Source organism: Hesperophylax consimilis, unplaced genomic scaffold (assembly GCF_061612785.1).
Source record: "Hesperophylax consimilis isolate HC1 unplaced genomic scaffold, BYU_Hcon_1.0 scaffold_240, whole genome shotgun sequence".
Classification (NCBI taxonomy): domain Eukaryota; kingdom Metazoa; phylum Arthropoda; class Insecta; order Trichoptera; family Limnephilidae; genus Hesperophylax; species Hesperophylax consimilis.
Window position 1 is genome coordinate 20,001 of NW_028301437.1, and position 5,000 is coordinate 25,000.

The following is a 5,000-nucleotide window of genomic DNA, read 5'->3' on the forward strand; positions in this document are numbered from 1 at the left end:
CGTCTAGCGACGGTCGCCGAGCGGGAGAATATAGCGGTACGCATAATGAGCGTGACTCGTGCGGGTGACTCCGTCGCGTGTTCTTTAACGCCGTGTTGTCCGCGCCCTCTACGCGAGGGCGGGCCTCTGTCGTTCGGAGGATTAAAAACCCTCCGACGGTGGTGCAGCTCCCTGGTTGATCCTGCCAGTAATCATATGCTTGTCTCAAAGACTAAGCCATGCAAGTCTCAGTAAAAGCCGAATTAAGGTGAAACCGCGAATGGCTCAATATATCAGTTTTGGTTCCTTAGATCGTACACGGTTACTTGGATAACTGTGGCAATTCTAGAGCTAATACATGCAAACGAGGTTCTGACCGGTAACGGGAGGAATGCTTTTATTAGATCAAAAACCAATCGGCGGCGGGGTTCGCGCCCCGTCCGTCGCCATTCGAGATGACTCTAGATAACTTTGAGCTGATCGCACGGTCTAGCACCGGCGACGCATCTTTCAAATGTCTGCCTTATCAACTGTCGATGGTAGTTTATGCGACTACCATGGTTGTCACGGGTAACGGGGAATCAGGGTTCGATTCCGGAGAGGGAGCCTGAGAAACGGCTACCACATCCACGGAAGGCAGCAGGCGCGCAAATTACCCACTCCCGGCACGGGGAGGTAGTGACGAAAAATAACGATACGGGACTCGTCCGAGGCCTCGTGATCGGAATGATTACACTTTAAATCCTTTAATGAGGATCCATTGGAGGGCAAGTCTGGTGCCAGCAGCCGCGGTAATTCCAGCTCCAATAGCATATACTAAAGTTGTTGCGGTTAAAAAGCTCGTAGTTGAAATTGTGTCCTGCGGTGTCGGTCTACCGAATGCGGTACGACAGGCACGTCTGCGGGGCTTCTCGCCGGTGCGTCCACCGCCGGCGTGTGTCGGTCGGCCTCACGGTCGGCCGCGCACCGAGGCGGGCCGTCGCGGCTGTTTACTTTGAACAAATTAGAGTGCTCAAAGCGGGCTAACACTTGCCTGAATATTGTACGCATGGAATAATAGAATAGGACCTCGGTTCTGTTTTGTTGGCTTTCTGATACCAGAGGTAATGATTAATAGGGACGACTGGGGGCATTCGTATTGAGACGTTAGAGGTGAAATTCTTGGATCGTCGCAAGACGGACTAAAGCGAAAGCATTTGCCAAAGGTGTTTTCATTAATCAAGAACGAAAGTTAGAGGTTCGAAGGCGATTAGATACCGCTGTAGTTCTAACCATAAATGATGCCAGCCAGCGATCCGCCGAAGTTTCATAATTTTAACCCGGTGGGCAGCTCCCGGGAAACCAAAGCTTTCGGGCTCCGGGGGGAGTATGGTTGCAAAGCTGAAACTTAAAGGAATTGACGGAAGGGCACCACCAGGAGTGGAGCCTGCGGCTTAATTCGACTCAACACGGGAAAACTCACCAGGCCCGGACACTGGAAGGATTGACGGATTAACAGCTCTTTCTCGATTCGGTGGGTGGTGGTGCATGGCCGCTCTTAGTTGGTGGAGCGATTTGTCAGGTTAATTCCGGTAACGAACGTAACTCTAGCCTATTAAATAGACGTGCAACCGGTATCACGAGGGTCCGTGTGCGCGCGGCTTCGGCGTTCGCGCGTCGGGGTCGTGCGTTTCGCGGTCTTCACTACCGGCGTACAATGAAAATCTTCTTAGAGGGACCGGCGGTATATATAGCCGCACGAGATTGAGCAATAGCAGGTCTGTGATGCCCTTAGATGTCCTGGGCCGCACGCGCGCTACACTGAAGGGATCAGCGTGTCCTCCTTGGCCTAACGGCCCGGGTAACCCGATGAAACCCCTTCGTGATAGGGATTGGGGTTTGCAATTCTCCCCCATGAACGAGGAATTCCTAGTAAAAGCGAGTCACCAGCTCGCGTTGATTGCGTCCCTGCCCTTTGTACACACCGCCCGTCGCTACTACCGATGGATGATTTGGTGAGGTCTTCGGACTGGTGCGCGGAAGCTCTCACGGGCATCCGACGCGTCGGAAAGTTTGACCGAATTTGATCATTTAGAGGAAGTAAAAGTCGTAACAAGGTTTCCGTAGGTGAACCTGCGGAAGGATCATTTCCTGTGTTTAATGTTTGTGCTTTCCATGATATGAAATATTATTATGAAACAAAACATATTATACATATAAACCATAATCGAACGAATGCTAAATTACTGCGTCGGAGATCGCCCTAGGGCGCCGATGCGAACCGAGAACCGCCGGCGTCGAGCGGAGGAGGGCTCCGTCCTCTATCCGCTCGTCCGGTGAAATTTTACCCGTCGCCGTGAAGGCGGCGGTACAAAATTAATCTTTTTGTCGAATGGAATTATAAACATTTCGAAAACGCAAACCAAATTGTAAAAACCGAAAACTAAAACGTATCTATTTATGTTTGTTTTATCATTATTACCCTGAACGGCGGATCACTCGGCTCGTGGGTCGATGAAGAACGCAGCTAAATGCGCGTCAGAGTGTGAACTGCAGGACACATGAGCATCGACATTTCGAACGCACATTGCGGTCCGAGCAAGACGTAGTTTGTCGACGGACCACTCCTGTTTGAGGGTCGCGCACACAATGCGACCAGACTGTTCTCTCGCCCCCGTCCTCGGACGTGTGGGCGCGCAGAGCGAGCGTTGCCGGCGTCGCCGGGGCCCGCGCGCGTCGTCTCCTCGGAGACGCGCGCCGGGACCTCGGCGTCCGGTTAAATTTGACGAAGTGCTCTCTCGATGCGCGCGATTTCCGCTTGCGTTATACCAAACGCGGAGGAACGCGTGCGAGCCTTGAGCTAGCGACGACGCTGAAAACTGGGCAGTCTACCGCGCGAGCGGTCGGCTGTCCGGGGCGATCTTCGCGCTCTCGGCCGCGCGCACCTCCGCGGACGCTCGTCGGTTTCGCGCCCGCTTGACAGAGTCTGCACGGGCGAGAATACGCGCACACTGTTGCTTTGCGTACTTCTCGAATTTATAAAATTTTTGTTGTCGACCTCAAATCAGGAGAGATCACCCGCCGAACTTAAGCATATCAGTAAGCGGAGGAAAAGAAACTAACGAGGATTCCCCGAGTAGCGGCGAGCGAAACGGGAAGAGCCCAGCGCTGAATCCTGCGGCCCCGGCGGGCCGCCGGGAAATGTAGCGTTCGGGAGGAGAGTTATACATACACGCGCGGTCATTAGTCACGGCTGCCTGTCCAAGTTCATCTTGAACGGGGCCCGCTTACCCGCAGAGGGTGCCAGGCCCGTGGTGACGGTAGCCGGCCGCGACGGTCTCTCTCCCTAGAGTCGGGTTGCTTGAGAGTGCAGCCCTAAGTGGGTGGTAAACTCCATCTAAGGCTAAATACTACCACGAGACCGATAGCGAACAAGTACCGTGAGGGAAAGTTGAAAAGAACTTTGAAGAGAGAGTTAAAGAGTACGTGAAACCGTTCAGGGGTAAACCTGTGGAACTCAAACGAGCGAACGGGGAGATTCATCGTGTCTTCCGTCGGGGCTCGCGCCTCGCGCAAACCTTCGCCTTCGGCTTTCGGGTCGGGGCGGTGGGTGCGCGGGTGCGCCGTCAGGCTCCCGGAGCGCGTGCACTTCTCCCTTAGTATAACACCGCGACCCGTCGCGCCGCGGTCGAATGCGCCGTGCGGTTGACCCGTCTCGCTCTGCGAGGCGGAGCCGCGGTGTCCACGGCCGCGGCGTACATTACGCAGCGACGGTAGAGAACGAGGATCGCGTCCGCCCCTCGCGGGCGTCCGTCGCGCTGCAGCGGCGTCCTTCGCGTGGCCCCCGGCGTCTAGTGCGTCGCGGGTGTCGCGCGTCGGGTGTCCGTCGTTAGCGGCGCGCTCTCGGACGGGACGCGTCCCGGTCGGCGGTGGTTTTGTTTTGGGCACTCACAGGACCCGTCTTGAAACACGGACCAAGGAGTCTAGCATGTGCGCGAGTCATTGGGAACACTGATAAACCCAGAGGCGAAATGAAAGTGAAAGGCCGGCCTCGAGCCGGTCGCAGGGAAGATGCGCGGGCGTCGTCAGACGCCCCGCCGCATTCCCGAGGCGTTTCGAGAAAGCCCCCGTGCGATTATCGAGACGCACTGAGAGCGTACACGCTGGGACCCGAAAGATGGTGAACTATGCCTGGTCAGGTCGAAGTCAGGGGAAACCCTGATGGAGGACCGAAGCGATTCTGACGTGCAAATCGATCGTCCGAACTGGGTATAGGGGCGAAAGACTAATCGAACTATCTAATAGCTGGTTCCATCCGAAGTTTCCCTCAGGATAGCTGGCGCTCGAGAAACATGACGGTTTTCGGACCGCCATTCGCACAGTCTCATCCGGTAAAGCGAATGATTAGAGGCATTGGGGCCGAAATGGCCTCAACCTATTCTCAAACTTTAAATGGGTGAGATCTCCTTCTTGCTCGAAGATGAAGTAGGAGCTCGGATGGGAGTGCCAAGTGGGCCAATTTTGGTAAGCAGAACTGGCGCTGTGGGATGAACCAAACGTCGAGTTAAGGCGCCCAATGAACGCTCATCGGATACCATAAAAGGCGTTGGTCGCTCAGGACAGCAGGACGGTGGCCATGGAAGTCGGAATCCGCTAAGGAGTGTGTAACAACTCACCTGCCGAAGCAACCAGCCCTGAAAATGGATGGCGCTGTAGCGTTCAGCCTATACTCGACCGTTGCAGGCAAGCGGGGCGTTCGTGCGGCTCCGGCCGTGCGATCGTTTTGAAGCCGCAACGAGTAGGATGGCCGCGGCGGTGTGCGCAGAAGGGTCTGGGCGTGAGCCCGCCTGGAGCCTCCGTCGGCGCAGATCTTGGTGGTAGTAGCAAATACTCAAGCGAGGTCCTTGAGGGCTGATGTGGAGAAGGGTTTCGCGTTAACAGCCGTTGCACGCGAGTTAGTCGATCCTAAGCCCTAGGAGAAATCCGATGTTGATGATGGTGTAAAGTTATACGATTTTACTAAAGATTGTTTTCTTAAAAGT

At 55.1% G+C, this 5,000-nt stretch overlaps 3 non-coding genes across 3 annotated transcripts in view; all 3 read left to right on the forward strand.

Moving 5' to 3' along the window:
- Window positions 1-168: 168 nt before the first annotated feature.
- Window positions 169-2,108, forward strand: LOC149408508 (small subunit ribosomal RNA). Its single transcript, XR_016305551.1, has one exon. It is a non-coding gene; the product is annotated as a small subunit ribosomal RNA (ribosomal RNA).
- Window positions 2,109-2,437: 329 nt separating this feature from the next.
- Window positions 2,438-2,599, forward strand: LOC149408509 (5.8S ribosomal RNA). The gene has a single exon (XR_016305548.1). It is a non-coding gene; the product is annotated as a 5.8S ribosomal RNA (ribosomal RNA).
- Window positions 2,600-3,012: 413 nt separating this feature from the next.
- Window positions 3,013-5,000, forward strand: part of LOC149408510 (large subunit ribosomal RNA) — a 4,064-nt gene continuing 2,076 nt past the window's right edge. The window contains exon 1 of the ribosomal RNA XR_016305547.1: window positions 3,013-5,000. This exon is cut by the window's right edge and continues 2,076 nt beyond it. This is a non-coding gene — a ribosomal RNA (large subunit ribosomal RNA).